This window comes from Petaurus breviceps, unplaced genomic scaffold (assembly GCF_028583685.1).
Source record: "Petaurus breviceps papuanus isolate PSGF00001 unplaced genomic scaffold, PetGlider_PUasm1.0 90591, whole genome shotgun sequence".
NCBI lineage: Eukaryota > Metazoa > Chordata > Mammalia > Diprotodontia > Petauridae > Petaurus > Petaurus breviceps.
The window spans coordinates 5,874,005-5,890,921 of NW_027187280.1; the positions used below are offsets into that span (position 1 = coordinate 5,874,005).

The 16,917-nt window shown below is 38.5% G+C and overlaps 1 protein-coding gene across 6 annotated transcripts in view; it reads right to left on the reverse strand.

Annotated features, from left to right (window-relative positions):
* ZHX3 (zinc fingers and homeoboxes 3) overlaps positions 1 to 13,321 on the reverse strand; it is a 160,253-nt gene extending 146,932 nt beyond the window's left edge. For 5 of the 6 annotated variants that reach the window (XM_069063579.1, XM_069063581.1, XM_069063577.1 and 2 more), the window contains exon 1: positions 13,158 to 13,313. The gene's annotated coding sequence lies outside the window, so the exon portion shown is untranslated. Of the gene's footprint in view, positions 1 to 13,157 lie in introns of all 6 variants that reach the window. The other variant, XR_011163451.1, reaches the window with a different exon arrangement.
* Positions 13,322 to 16,917: the final 3,596 nt, after the last annotated feature.

Consider the following 16,917-nt stretch of genomic DNA (forward strand, 5'->3'; position numbering starts at 1 on the left):
TCCCTCTCGATTCCTATGTTTCTCTACTAAGTTTGCTGTATTTTTACACCAAACTGCAAGGTATGTGTGTTCAATCATCCATGGCTCATTTCAGTTAAGAATAAGATCCATTAGATACCCATTTCCCCTCACCCCTTCTCAATTTTGGCTACTATTCTTCTCACTTACCCTAATTTTGAGAAATAGCACATTCCAACCTCTTATTCCTCCCTTTTGCACTAGTGTACTCCTTCTACCCTTTCTTTTCCCTCCTGTCTTCAAAACCCTCACAACATATGAATTCCTCTCACCCCATTTCTATTTTCTTAAATTTAATTCTCTCAGGACTTTCAAAGACTTTAATAGGACACCTCTCTCTTCTCATCCTATGAGAATGTTAGTTCTACATAATCATAAAACCTCCGGTAGGCTAAATTTACCTTTCTAGATTTCTTTAGATTCTTGTGTTAATATTTTTAAAGTTCCAACTCAGCTCGTCTATTCATAAGAAATGCTTGAAAGTCCTCTGTTAAATTTAATATACATTTTTCTCCCTATAGGATTATACTCAGCTTTACAGGGTTATTCTTGGATGTAAAGTTGTATCTTTTGCCTTTTGGAATATTGTATTCTAAGATGTCCTCTCATTTTAAGTAGAAGCTGACAGGTCTTATGTGATTCTGACTGTGGTTCCTTAGAATTTAAACTGCTTCTTTCTGAATGCTTGTGTTATTTTTTCTTTGACATGTAAGCTCTATATTTTGACTATGAAATGCCTGGGACTTTTTCCTTGGGGGTTTCTTTCAGGTGGCAATCAGTGGGTTCTGTCTCTATCATTCTGGTTCTAACAGATTTGGACAGGGTTTTTTTTTTTTATGATTCTCATGTTTTCTTATCATGGCTTTTAGGAATACTAATTAGATTCTTAAATGATCTCTCCTAAGCCTGTTTTCTAGGACAGTTTTAAAAATATTAGTTATGTTTCATTTTCTAATATTTTTTCAATTTTATATTAGTATTTCTTGCTGTCTCACATAGTTAATTGGTTTATTCTAGTTTCCAAGGGGTCCCCCGTTTGGATGATTTATCACTTTCTTTCCTAAATTATTTGTTCTCTTTCCATTTATTCCTATCATAGATTTTATTTCATTTCTTGTCTCAATTCATTTCTTCAAGGCATTCATATGGTTTTCACAGAAAATGAATTTACTTCTTTGACTCTGCTTATAGTTTTTTTTAATGGAGTTACCCTTTCTTCCTAAACTGGATTTTTGACCATTTCTAGGAGTAGAATGATTTTCATGCTGACCAATGTCTTCTTTGGCTTATTCATCTCCCCAGCTCTAGTTTCCAAATTAGGCTTTTGTGATAGGGACAGGCACCACTCCTTGATGGCTTTGAAGTGAGGTAGTTGACCCTGGTTGCTCTTATTCTAGGTCATTTAGGTTACCCTACTGACCTCCACACTTCCTAGAGTTAGGGCCCTAATCTTTGAGGTTCAGAGTGCTATATATTCAGGGGCCTCTCTGGCATCTCCAGGCAGAGTCCTAGGGATCTCAGAGTTTGGGAGACCTGAGCTCTCCTGATCTGAACACTTCCATACCACATTAGTCACCTGCATTTGTGGTGACTTCCAAGGTCCCAGCTTGGGGCTTCCGGTCAACTCTGCATCTTTCTCAGGGAAGTCTGCAGCTCTATCTCTAGACTCAGAATCTTGCAAGCTATCTATCTCTATTCCATTTCTGGTCATGCTGGGGGGCTGCCAATTTGTTTGTATATACTGTTGCTGGTAGGCCCTCTTTCCTACTACCTATGAGCATCTGGCTTAATTTGTGTGCAATTTTGAGATAGTATAGTTTCTCACTTACTGAGTTTCTTGATTATTCAGTTTCATGCAAACTTCAAGTTTTTGCTAAAATAGGTATGCAAGAGCTGGGTCTGCCTTCATTTAGTCAGACACATTGGCTAGAAATCACATTTGAAAATACATACTGAAGTCAAGTTTATCGGCCTACAGTTTGCAGAAAACAGGGCCCCTTCAGTAAACTATGGCAAAAGGCTCCATTTCTAACAAATCATCAAACTAATCAAAATGGGCCTCCATTTTAAAGGGAAATTGCCAATTTCCATTTTTATAAAATACTCTCTTTTTTTATAAGAAAACCAATAAGAATTGGTTTTCACTTATTTGAGGGCAACTGCTATAATAACAAAGACAGAAAGTGCTGGTTTCCCTGTCACCCTTTCATTCTAACAGGCTGTCCTAAAATAGCAAAAGGATGGGAGAACAATTAGTACAAATCGCTGTACGGGTGCTGAGACTAGTGCAAAAAATGAAGTCAAATGTAAGTGATAATAAGCATAGCAAGAGTAAAGTGTAATAAAGTTTTGTCTTTGATTTTTATTATCTTTTATAAAAAAATCTCTGCACATGTGGGCACCAAATATTCCTAAGATAAGGCAGCACCTGTAATAAAGTACAAATAGAGACTGCCTCTAGAATCTGAAGCCTAACTTACAACAACATAAAGTTCTCTCCAAAGTTCTTTCAGGAAAGTTCTACATGGATCCAGGATACTACAATCTTTGAATATCAAATAAACAGCATAATCAGGGAACAAAAAAACCTAAAATATTTTGGTGACCAAAAGAAATCTGGTACTAGATAGATTAAATAAAGGGGGGGGGGTGTTAGGTGCTTAGTCGTAAGGAATGTAAATTACATTGCATGCTGCCAATAGTGGACTGCAATCCATATAATCAGACAGTTGAACTCTTGTGCCAATAACTATAATGTTAGTGAGTACACATGGATCTAGGTGGTGCAGTAGATAGAATGTCAGGTCTACAGTCAGGAAGACTCAATCTTCTGAATTCAAATCTGGCCTCAGACACTTACTAGCTATGTGACCCTGGGCCAATAACTTAACCCAATTTGCCTCAGTTTCCTCATCTGTAAAATGAGCTGGAGAAGGAAATAGCAAAGCACTCCAGTGTCACTGCCAAGAAAACCACAAATTGGGTCACAAAGAGTCAGACACGGCAGAAATGACTAAACAACAACAAAAAGTGAATCCTCCTGATAGGACAAAAGTGTGAGAAAGGAAAATACAAATACCTTGCCCATTTTTCAAAAGAAAATTTATAATTCTCTTCTAAAAAACAATGCATGATTGTTTTTGAATCACTTTAAAAGAAGAAAGGTGGAGAAGAGGAATGCACTGGGAGACAGGCAAGGAAAAAGGAGGAATGGGGCAAGCTATAAATGGGGCATGCAAAGAAGAGTTTATAAAACAGAGGAAGGAGGAGGAAAGAATGGATGACCCTTGAACCTTATTCCAATCTTATCTGGAACAGGGAAAGAAGAATACACACATACACACACACACACACACACAGTAGGTACAGATATTCATCTAACCCAAAAAGGAAGCAAAGGGGAAAAGGGGAAAGAGAAAGAGGAATAGAGATAAGAAGGAGGGTAGATTAAAGAAGGCAGTGTTCAGAAGCAAAATAGATTCTTAAAAAGAGAACAGAGGGGAAAAAAGAAGAAAAAGCATAAGACTAGAGGGAAATATAGTTAACAATCATGAGTCTGGGTGGGATGAATTCAAAAGAAGAGGGCAGAAGAAAGGATTATAAACCAGAATCCAATAATATGTTACTTACAAGAAACACAATTGAAATAGAAGAAAAAGATAGAGTTAAAATAAGGGGTTGGAGCAGAACCTAATGCTTCAGCTGAAGTTTAAAAAAAAGGCAGGGGTGGCAATTATGATCTCAGAGAAAGAAAAAACATAAATAGACCTAATTAAAAGAGATAATCAGGGAAGCTACACTTTGTCAAAAGGTATCATAGGCAATGAATTAATATAAATACTGAGCATATATCGACCTAATGGTATAGAATCCAAATTCTCAAATAAAAAGTTAAATAAGCTATAGGAGGAAACAGTAACAATAAAAATAAAATAGTGGGGAATTTCAATTTATCCCTCTGAGTCCTACATAAATCTAACCATAAATACACAAGAAAGAAAATAAGAAAATGAATAGAATTTGAGAAAATTTAGACATGATGAAACACTAGAGAATCCTGAATAGGAAAAGAAAGGAATAAATCTATTTCCAGCTCTTCACAGCACCTTCACAAAAACTAAGCATGCATTTGAATATAAAAATGCCACAAACAGATGCAGAAAAGCAGAAATACTATTTATTTTTCTCACTACAATGCAATATAAATTATATTCAATAAAGGGCCTTTGAAATATATACTAAAATTAATTGGAAAACAAATACCTAGTCCTAAAGAATGGGTGGATTAAAAAACAAATCATAGAAACAACCAATAATTCAATTAAAGGTGATGACAACAATGAGACAATGTACCAAGATTTGTGGGATGCAGCCAAAGTAGTATTTAGGGGAAATTTCATACTTCTCAGCAATAAAATAGAAAAAGAAAAATGCTCCAATTAAACACCAACCCCCTCCCCCCAAACATCAAAGGAGAGGTTAACAAAACTGAAAGCTAAAAAAAACAACACTGAACTAATAAAACTATGGGCGTTGTTTTGGGAGGAGAAAAGCAATAAAATAGATATGCCATTAGCTATTTGATTAAAAAGGAAACAAAATTACCATTATCAAAGCTTAAAAAATGAATTCACAAGTAAAGAACAAGAAATAAAAGCAATGATTAAGAGTTATTTCATCTACTTGTAAGTTGATAAAACTGACCATCTAAATGAAATTGATGAATATTTATAAAAATATAAATTGCCCAGATAAACAGAAAAGGAAGTCAAATATTTAAATAATCTTAAGGAAAAGAAATTAAACAAGTCATAAATGAACTCCCAAAGGGGGAAAAACAGGAATAGATATATTTACAAGTGAATTCTATCAAATATTTAAAGATTAAGTCTAGTACTATATAAAATGCTTTTCAGGGGAAAAAAGGAATCCTACAAAAATTCTTCTTTGCCACAAATATGACCTTGATACCTAAACCAGAGTAAAAACAAAGAAAACTAATTTCCCTAGTGAGTACTGATGTATAAATGTTAAAGAAAATACTAGCAATGAGATTATGGCAATACATCAAAAAGATGTATGTCTTCATGCTTTTTATCCTTATGTATAAGTGGAGCAATGTAGGCCAAATGACAATACCATTAAGTGAGTCTGGAATTTGTTGACTCTACCTGAAGAGTATTAATGGAATTATTAATTGGAAGGAAAATAACTTGGAAGGAAATTACTTGTGGGATGTTGTGATAGTAATGGAATATAAAGATTCCCCTGTATTGGCTTGGTTTTCAAACTGATTGTGTTAAAACCCAGAGCTTGTTAATCCCACCTGTGGGATGGACTTGTTGATGTGAAAAGAAAGTCCTGAACTGGGAGGAGCTGGTGACTAGATTTGGAGAGACAAGAGAGAGGCAGAAGAACTTTTTGGAAGCAGCACCTCGTGGAGGCAGAGAGAGAGAGAGAGAGACTGAGAGAATTGCTGGGGGCCACTTTGAATTGCCCTGGACTTTTGAGACCTGCCCCCTGAGCTGCCAAGGACTGAGGAGACATGGCTGTTTTGCTGGTACTTTGTCTGTCTGTTTTGATGTTGTTTTGCCAGATTTGTCCACTGGTGAAAGACAGTCCTTTTGTTGAAGAAGTCCTGGAACCTGGCTGTTGGCTAAGAAGCCCTGAAACTGTCCTGCAGACAGAGAGTGAATACTGTTCACTGGTGAAGGACAGTGCTGTTGTTGCAGGGGTCTGGAGACTGTCCTGCAGACAGAGTGAATACTGTCCACTGGTGAAGGACAGTGCTGTTGTTGCAGGGGTCTGGGAACCTTTCTGTTGGTTCAGAAGCCCTGAAGAAGGATTTTCTTGTTGTATGTTTACAGAAATCCTGGGAGAGGGTTTTGCTAATGTTTTCAGGGGTTCTAGGACTGTTCTGCAGACAGAGGATGAATTAATGAAGAGACTGGCAATGTATCTTGTGGCCTTGCTAAGCCTTGTCTCCCCAGGAACTAAGATTGCTGAGAACTTGCCTCCTGTCAAGATGAAGAAAAGACCTCCATTTGGGTATTAAGTGCTGTGCTTAAACTTGATGTAACTCTGGGGTAGATTCAATTGTGATCCAGGGGTGGGGAACTTTTGACCTTTTTGTGTTCTATGGTTGAACAAATGAATGTACTTTACTTATGTTTGGAAACTAATCTCTATTTGAGAAGAGGGGCTTTGTGGTGGACTAAATGAAGGTACAGCCTAGGGGTGGAGTAGTATTTAGAACAGGGACTTTGTAATTGATTGAATGATTGGAAGGTCCTGGGGTGGGGTAGTACTTGGAGATTATTTAATCACACTTAGTAAATGCTGTATTTTGAATGATGTCATGTTTTGATCTTCTCTGTTCTTGGTTTGTCACTGAATAAAATGGAGAGCACCTATGCTGGTATTTTGAACCTTGGGAAGTTGCCTTTCCTTGGCATTATATTACAGATGTGTCGTTCCCTCTCCCCCACCTCTTCCCTCCTTCATGGATTTGTCTTTGATGCTGTTATAGTCAACATTTTATCAGTGATTTAATAAAGGTACAGAAGGCAGGATTATCATACTCTAAGAACAGGTTGGATTTATCCCAGTAATGCAGGCTGGTTCGACAATGAGAAAAATTTAAGTATAACTGACCATATTAATAAAAAAAATAATGAAAAATCTTATGTGCCAGACACACAATATCATAAAGTAATGTAATAGGGTCAGCTAAGTGGTGCAATGAATAGAACACCGGCCCTGGAGTCAGAAGGACCTGAGTTCAAATCTGGTCTCAGATACTTAACACTTATTAGTCATGTGACCTTGGGCAAGTCACTTAACCCCAATTGCCCTTCCCTTCCCCTCCCCCCCAATAAATAATGTTATAAAAAAATCTCTAGTGACAGCAAGTTAAACTTGAGAGAGCCCAGTTTTTATCCAATCGTTACTTTTAACACTACTATGATTCAAAAGCAATATCTGAGAAGATAAACAAATATAGCAAGAATAGAAATTAGCTATTACTTTCTGTAATTCATTCACTTCCCTTCCCCAAATCCCAATTTAGTATCAGGTGGTACTTTTTGTATCATTTTTTGATACTTTTTATATCATTTAAATGACATGTAGATTAACTAGCTTTCTTGTCTCAAACAAAAAGTAGGAAAATAAAATTTACAGAAGTAGAAAAATGTCAAAGATTCTCACATCCATTTTGGCACTTTTTTCCACATAATTTATCTGGTATTATTGTGTAAGTATTTGTGTTGATGTCTTATCCCACCCTAGATTGTAAACTCCATGAAGGCAAAAATCTAAACCTTCATCTTCCCTAGTACAACATAGATTATTAATGATAATATATGTAAATGCTTTGTAAACCTTAAAGAGCTATATATAAAAGTCATCTATTGTCATAAAAAAACTGCTGTTAGATGACACACATATCATTAAAAAAATCAAGCTGGTAATCTCAAACCATATAAAATTCAGTATTCTATTGGAGCTTAGCAATCATTTTATCAAGTGATTCTATCAATGGAAGCAAGCATTCCTTCCAACAATGAAGATATCAACCTCTCTATGCCTCTTCTTCCTATGACACTTGTCCATATTCTATCTACCATACATTCACTCATCATGCTAGAGGCCTTTCTCAATTTCTTCTACAATCATGGAGATACCAATAAAGCATATGGGCTATCAACAGTAATCCCATGCTCTCACCACATGACTAGCCCATTTTTTTGCACTTATATTTGATTAAATGCTTTATATTATTTTACCTTTATATTTCTTTTTTTGGTAATTTGTTACAGCCTACTTACACACTTTTCATTACTCTAATCTCATCTTGAATCTTTTGGAGGTATATTCCATGACCCATAGATATATATCACTGGATAAATACTGCTATTAAAAATATGGGCTTTTGTTTTCAGAAAAAATGAAAGGGCCATTAACTACTCTGTTTAGTATAGACAAATGCAAAGTAGTAAGAACAAATATGTCTAGAAGGAAAAGATCTGAGTAATGTGGAAGCATGTGACAAATATGTTGACATTTCAAATTACAGGTAAATTTAGAAATGTATTCTAAAATTATAACTATATTTAAAAGTTTCTCCAGGATGTCAAAATTATTTCATTGTGGTTGAACTATGAAAGCATATTCCTACACAGCAGGAAGCACTATATCCTGGAAAGAACACTAAATTTGGAGTCAGGATTTAGGTTTAAAACCTGGTGCGGCCATTCACTACCTGTGTGACCTTTGGCAAGTGACTTAACTTCTCCAGGATTAAATTTATGCATTAGAAAAATGAAGATCTTGGACTACATGACTTCCAAGATCTATTCTAGGTTCCAATGAAATCTGAACCTTGAAATTTTGCTTGTTTGATTGTGTTCAAAGAGTGTTTCTTCTCTAACCGAAAAGGGATTATATTCCTCATCTCATTCAAATGAAAAACCAAATACCTGCAATTCAAATCTTCCTAAAAAGTTTATATCCACACTACTATCACAAAATGTTTGCCAAGAGACTGCTTTTCTGTCAGGTTATAAATGAAAATGTAAACATAAATTATCTTGCAAATGGAATATTACCCAAAAAGTGACACATTTGAAAGAAGTCTTTATAAGTCTTTACTAATAAAGTTGAAAGAAGTCTTTATATGAGAAATGTACTTGCTTTTATTATTTCAAAGATTTGAACTACTATGGCCACCCCTCCACAATCCCTTTATAACTAGATGGTTTTCAAGGGTTGCTTGTATGTGGGACAGTGGGGGGAGGCAAGTGGTACATCATCCCATGGACAACCTTGTAATGAGCCTTTCAAAACATAACCATGGCTGCCCTTAAACAACAAATAGGGTCAATCACCAGACCCAGACTCAAAGTCTTGGAAAATGTAGTAATTAAAAAAGCATTAAAAATACTTTTAAAATATTAAACATATTCTCTCATTTATATCTGTCAGAATGTCCAAGAGATTAATAGGTATCTCCTAAGAGATAATATCGAGAATGAAAAGGAAAGAATCATTAGGAAAAAAACAATTAAATTCCCTCCCCAAATGAAAACAAATTAAAACATAAAACATCTGAGCATACTGACATGAACAAACCACTATGTTCTTGAGGTTTAGGCTGTCATGTAGTGCTCCTCAAATAGAATTATTGGTGTATTTCTAATTGGGACCCTTTATACTTTTTGTTGTTTTTTTAAGGTAACCCAAGGAATAATACATAATAGAAATTTTTTAAAAAAGTAACAAGCCATGTGCCAAAACATTCAATTATTCCAAGCTAAAACGTTAATATTGAGAAGGTGTTCTTTAAGGGCTCATAAGCCTAACTTCCTAGAATTCCTGTTCCCCCATTTCTCAGACATGGAGAAGACTGATTATGTACCAAAACAGGTTCTTGAGGAATAGTTATTGTCTACTCTCTGCTAAAAAGACCTACCTGCTAACTTCCTCTGAGTAGGATTACAAGAAAGTAAGCCAGAGGAAATACAAGTTCCTGTTTCATGAATCAAGACCTCAAACTGTATAGAGGCCAATATGACAGAAGATCTCTAAAAGGTAGTTCTCAAATTTTTTCAATCAACCATTTCAACAAAGCAAGATGTTACTCTTCCCCTAGCACCTTGTACTTATAATGAGAATTAATGCAAAGAATAATTAAAAATAAGATCAGACAGCAATAAAGTTCATCAAAAGAAAATGTCAGAAAACCACTGCTGTGATGTTGGAAGGGCAGTGGAGGGGAGAAAAAAAACACTCTTAGACTGCTGGTAGGACCGTGTATTGATACAAATATTTTGGAGGATCATGTGCAATACTGCAAACATTTTTCAATATGAATCACAAAAAAAAAATCCACAATCAAATTTTATGTAAAATTTTATCCCTAAAACATTATCATAAAACCCCTCCTACTCCCCCCCCCATTGTAACTACTCTATAATAGCCAAAACTTGGGGAGGGGGAACCTAGATGTTCAACAACTGGAGAATGACTGAAAAAAATATGATAAATTAATGTAGTGATAATATGGCCTAGTGGATGGAGAGTTAGATTGGGAATCAGGAAGACCCAATTCCCTCAGATAGATTAACCTCAGACAGATTACAACCAACCTAGCAGCTCCAAGCAACTCTCTTAAGATTAGTAAACTCTAAGGAGAAGAGCTTATCAGCATTAATACTAGAAATTTTATTCTAAATTCCCTGTACCAACAAAATTATAGATGTGGTCTAAAATTCATATAATAGGGTGTTTATGGCACTTAAATGTTATGGCATTTAAAACATTTAAACACAATGAATATAATGAAATACAAGGAGAGCTATAGAAAGTGATGAAGTTAGCAGAACCAAAACTATACTCACTTTAAACTATTTAAAAAATAATAAGAGTAATAAAGACAAGTCCAAAGGTAGCAAAACATCAATCAGATCTGAAATGACATAGAAGAAGAGAATTTTTTTTGCTTGTTTTTTTTGTTCACATAATCACCAAATGCCGGATTTGGAAGGGACCTTAACAGTAGTAGTAATAGTCTTAGCATTTACATAGTGTTTTAAGATTTGCACAGCACTTTACAAATATTGTGCCATTTTATCCTCACAACAGTTCCAGAGAAATAGGTGCTATTATTGTCTTCATTTTGCAATAAAAACATGAGAAAACTGAGGCACAGAATGGTTAAGTGACTTGCCCAGTGTCACACAGTACTGTAGTAGAATTTGAACTCACATCTTCGTGACTCCATATTCAGCACTCTTACCCACTATCACCTAGCTGACTAATTACCTTCCAAAGCAGTTCATTCCACTTCTGGATATTTTGGTTAAGATGTTTTTCCTTGGATAAGAGCCTAAGTTATTTTTTTTCTAAAACTTCACCCACTACTTCTGGTTCCTCCCTTTGGAACCAAGGCTAACCTCTCTTTAACATGACAACTAACAAGCCATGCCTGCCTACCCCTAGTTTTCTCTTTTCCAGACTAAACATTTCCACGTGCCTTCAATCTAATCTCATTTGACAGGATCAGAAGGCCCTTAATTACTAAAGTTGCTCTCCTCTGGATACCCTCATCAATGTCTTTCCTAAAGTGTGGTTTAAATACTGTTGTGATTAGAGCAGAGTACAGCAAAACCATCAATTCACTGGTTCTGTTACTATGCCTTTCTTAATACAGCTTAAGATAACGTTAGCATTTTAAGCTCCTATATCACACTGCCTCAAATTGAGCTTGTAATTCTCGAAAACCCCCAAACCTTTTTGAGAACAACTGCAAAACAACCATGTATTAACTCATACAGTTTTACCAATAGGGTTTCATGCAGGACTTTGCTCCCCCCCCCCTTTTTTTTTGTCATTACTGAGTTATGTTTATTTTTTAAAAACTTTAAAAAAGTCACTTAAAAGAAAATCCAGCAGTCTGAATGTCTAAATATGAAGATAAGTATACGTAGCATTTTTCCTAAACTTACAAAGCTATACAACTCAATGTTTGTCTTAAGCCACTGTACTGTTACACAATGTATCGAGGTCACAAAGCCAACTAAGTTAATATGTTTATCATTACGTTGTAGTCCTATCTTCTCCAGTGACTATGATATTATCTTTTGAAGCAGTAATAAAAGACCGCTTTTCATTCCTTTGCTTTTGATGGTTCTATGCCGCTTCTGGATTTTTCCACTGAAGATCTCTCAGAAGCAAATTAAACTAGAATAAGTTGTTCCAACTAATGAAGTAAACTTTTGGCTTATTATCCAGTCAGAATTATACATAGCAATAACAACAGTCTAAAGATATATCAGTTCTTGATTTTTGGTCGTTCTGCGTGTGTCTGTGGGAGAATGTTTAACTATATGAATTTCAATTAATATTAGCAAAATGCTGCACGACTATGCGAATGTGGAACTCGTTTAATCTAAAGTGAATACAGTTATTAAAACACCTGGCTTCTCTCTGTGTGTGTGTGTTGTTTTTTTAAGCTGCAATGACAATGCTGAGGGATGAAAAGTTGCACTTCAGATCTTTACATTTCAAATCCTTACACATCCACTGTGTGCATGTGTGGGTCTACGAAAATCTGAAAGAGGGGGTCCTGTCCATCCTTAAATCACATAACACTCCAGCACATGCCTAGCGTAATCACTTCTCAGAAATGCTAGCCATGCAATTGAAAGTGACGCAAGCTCCCAAACACTTTCCATCCAAGATCCACAACCCACCCACTCTTCTTCAAACATTTCCGAAAGGAACCTCTGAATCGAAACCCGAGCTTGAAAAGTCTCTGAAGTTTAAACCCCACCAACAGAACCCTCGGGGTAATTAGGGTACAACGCTACCAACCTTAAACAAAAAAGAGAAAGAAAACAAAGAAGCCAAAAAAACAAACAAAACCGGACAGAACCGTAAACAATCACAGCCCGGAGACTCTGCAGCCCCACAAGTGGTTGGGTTTCAGGTGGATGCCTCTCCCCTGGGAAGGGAAGGGAAGCGGGAGTGAGTTGATAGTCCTTATTCTAGATGAAAAGGCTGCAAAGCCTGGCAGCTGACAGAAGCCAGGACTAGTTGGCAAAACTGATTTTCTGAAGGGGTGGCATTTGTGCGACCTTCCCATTGCACATCTGCGGGCGCAGCCTTCTCACTCCCTCCCTCTCCACCCCCCCGCCCCTGTAAACAGCACCCCTTCCTTCCCTCCCCTTCCCCCCACCTCCCGGAGCATTTGTAAACACCCTGGGCCCGCCCGCCCATTCACTCCCACCCCCCTTTTCTCTCCGTGGGCCCTAGTTATGCTTTCTTTCGAGATCCGCGCCTCCCTGGGAGCGGGAGGAAGGGAGCTCCTGCCCCCTTACAAAACGCTTCCCTCCGGACGACACTCGCACCCCCCCGCCCAGCCCAAGCCCGCAGGGCCCCCTTCTCACCCCCCCGCCCCGGGCCCCCGGGCGCCCGCCCCCCACGCCTCGGCTCAGCCAGGCGCCCCCCCCCCCCCCCCCACCTCCACCAGGCCCCTCAGGCTGCCCGCCCTTGCCCCCTCCGCGCGGTGCTCCGGCTGCTGACAGGAGCGGGAGGGATCCCAGCGTCCGGGTCTGGGGGGCAGCGGCGGCGCTCACCTGGCTGAGCCGAGGCGTGGGGGCCGCGCGCCTGGGTCCCGGCGCTTGCGCTCCGCTGGCGGCGACAGGACGAGGCCCCGGCGGCCCCCGCGGCGGCAGGGACAGACTAGCGCGCGCGGACGCCGGAGCAACTGACTCCAGACAGCCGGGGAACGCGCGCGCGCGCGCGTGGGATGGCTCCGACTTGGTGGGGAAGGGAGGGAGGAGGAGAGAGGGGAGGGTTGGGAAGGATGGGCACGCGCACTCGGGAGCTAGGATGGCTGGAGGGAAATGGGGGGGGGGGGAGGGGGGGGCTCTGTGGGGACGGGGTTGGTATAGTATAGACAGACCAGAAGGAGGCAAGAACTATTGATGTTGAATCTTAAACAGGGAGGGAAGGGGCGGGGCGAGAGCTGGGGCGGAGCTGTCAATAACAAGGAAAGAGCAGTGTGAAGGCTGGCCAACGTCGTTGGGAGCTAGGGACGGCTAGGGGAAAGGGGGAGGATGCGCATGCGTTGCCCTACTGTTGTACACCACGTGGTAGGCGCCCTGGCTTCGGAACTGTGGAAACCGAGTTGGAAGGTCCGCTGTCCGGCTGCTTGTTTCCTAGAGGACCTCGCCTAGGCTAGGCCAGGCAATGGAGCAGCACGGCCTGTACTAAAGCAATGCAGCAGAAACCGATCTGGATCAGGTGTCAGGGACCCGTGATTTGAATCCCTCGCCCTTCCACTAACTTCCAGGGTAATCTTGAGCAAGTCAATTAACAGGTCAGGGCCTCAGTTTACTCATCTGTAAAATAAGGATGAACTTAAGCCCTTTTCTAGCTCAAAAATTACAAATCTTTGTACTCCAGGGAAGGACTGTGATCAATAATTCCAGTGCTTGTCAAAGTTCAGACAAGTCATCCTTTTTATTCCATTCATTTTCCTGTTTTCCCAAATGATCAGCATAAACTCTAAATCCTATAATGCAGCCCCCTCATTCACAAATGAGTAAACAGAATTGTTAGATGAGTTAGCAAGATTGTACAGCTAATACTGTCAAAGCCAGGATTCTAACCCATGCCCTCAGGTTTCCAAATCTAGTATTTATACCCCAACCAGAAGAAACTGGATGATGCACCCTTGTTTTGCCGTCTCTGTTCTTGAAAACTTTTCTATCAGCGTTGACTGTACTAAGAAACTTCATGTCCATTCTTATGGATCCCTGGGCTAGTATCACATAAATTCTCTGTCTTGGAGCCTGCCATCCTTTCCAAGGAATCCACCCCACTTAAAAAATGTGAGGTGTTAGAATGGAAGGGACCTTAGAGATAATCTGGTTCAGCCACGTTGTTTTGCATAGGACATTTGGTCAAATTGGGACAGCCAGGTGTCAAAGTGGATAGAATGCCTGACCACATCTTGTTGAGTTCAAAGCTGACTCTGAATACTTGCTAGCTGTGTGATCCTGAGCAAGACACTTAACCCTGTTTGCCTCAGTTTCCTCATTTGTAAAATGAGCTGGAGAAGGAAATGGCAAACCACTTCAGTCTCTTTGCCAAGAAAACCCCAAATGAGGTAAAAGAGTTGCACATGACTGAAAAAAAAAAAACGACTGAACAACAATTTGGGTAAGTTAAATAACTTGATCAAGATCATCTAAGTAGTAAGTAGTAGGGCCAAATTTCAATCCAGATCACTTTGCTCCAAATCTAGTGATGCTATGTTACTCTGCCTCTTATGGAGGATGATATGATTATTCCTACATGCTAGTATTTCTATTTAAGTAAATCAGCATCATGTTGATTTTTTTAAGCCACAGAGCTACATTATAATGACGAAGTTTGGTCACTGGCCTCCCTGTCTCAAGTCTCTCAGGACTCTAATCCCATCAACACACTACAGCCTAAGTAGTTTTCTCTAAAGCACATATCTGACCATGTGACTTCCCCCCACACACACTCAACCAATTTCAGTGGCTTCCTAATGCCTCTAGGATAAATGTAAACTTCTGTTTAGCTTTTAATGCCTTGTACAATCTGTCTTCAAGCTTTTCCCAGCTTCATTGATGTTATTCCTGTCCTGCACTCTGTGATCAAACTAGCCTTCTCTTTATTCCTCACTCATGATACTCCCATTTCCTCTCTCTGTGTCTTTACAGTAGTCATCCCCCGTGCCTGGAATACACTCTCTCCATCCTACTCTCTTTTATACCTATCCCTTTTTTTTTTTTACTTTATACCCTCTGTAAAAGTCTATTTTTCCTTCTAACCACTGCCTCCCTTATTATACCCTCCTTCTTATCCCTTTCTACCCCTTTCCCTCCTACTTCACTGTTGGGTAAAATGAATTTCTATACACAACTGTGGCATATGTATATTCTTCCCTCCTCAAACCAGCTCAGATGAGAGAGATTCATGTGTTGCTAGCTCTCTCCTTTCCCCCCTCCACTATATAAACTTTTCCTTACACACCCCATTTATGTGAAATAATTTACCCTTTCCTTCCTTTCCTTTTCCCCTTCTCACAATGCATCCCTCTTTCTCACCCTTCCATTCTTCTTTTGACATAGTCTCAGCATTAACATAATCATGTCCAGATCCTCTAAGTAAACTCCCCCTAGGGCGTCGTGGATGATAAAAGTTCTGAGGGGTTACATGTATCATCTTCCCATATAAGAATGTAAACAGTTTGACCTTGTTTAATCCCTTATAATTTGTCACTCATGTTTAACTTTTTTATGCTTTTCTTGAATCTTGTGTTTGAATGTCAAATTTTCTATTCAGTACTAGTCTGGCTTTCCATCAGGAATACTTGAAAGTCCTCTATTTCACTCAAGACCCATTTTTTTTCCTCTGTAGGATTAGTACTCAGTTTTGCTGGGTAGGTTATTCTTGGTTGTACTCCTAGCTCCTTTGCCTTCTGGAATATCATACTCTAAATCCTCCACTTCTTTACAATGGTAGCTGCTAAAACTTGTGATCTTCATGGTGTTTGAACTATTTCCTTCTGGCCATTTTCAATGTTTTCTCCTGGAGTTCTGGATTTATAAAATTCTTGGGAGTTTTCATTTGGGGATGTTTTTTCAGAAGATGATCAATGGATTCTTTCAATTTCTACTTTATCCTCTAGTTCTAAGATATCTGGGCAGTTTTCCTTTATAATTTCTTGAAATACGTTATCAAGAGTCTTTTTTTTGTTCCTGGCTTTCAGGTAATCTGATGATGTTTAAATTATTTCTCTTCCACTTATTTTATATGCCAGTTTTCCCCTTATGTTTTGCATTCTCTTGTTTTTCTCAGTCTTTTGACTTGTTTTTTTGTTTGTTTGTTTCGCAATGTCTCATAGAATCATTAGCTTCCACTGGGCCAATTCTAATTTTTAAAGAGTTTTCTTCAGTATCATTTCAAGCCTCTTTTACCAAGCTGTTAATTCTCTTTTCAAAATTATTTTGTATAACTCTCATTTCTTTTCACATTTTCTCACTACTCTTATTTGATTTGTAAAATCATTTTTGCTCTTCTTTATTGCTTTATTCTAGGAATTCTTATTGGGCTTGTATCCAATCTGTATTTTTTTTTAGGTTTTACCTGAAGATGTTTTCAAGTTATCGTCTTTTTCTGTGTTTGTGTCTTGAGTTTCCTTGTCACCGTAGTAATTTTTTGTTAGCTCTTTCTTTCTTTGCTCATTTTTCCAGCCCATTTCTTGATTTGGGGCTTTATGTTAATGTTGGGTATGCTCTGCTCACTTCTGGGAGGGGAGAGATGAACTTTTATTTTTATTTACTGTGGGCTTATATG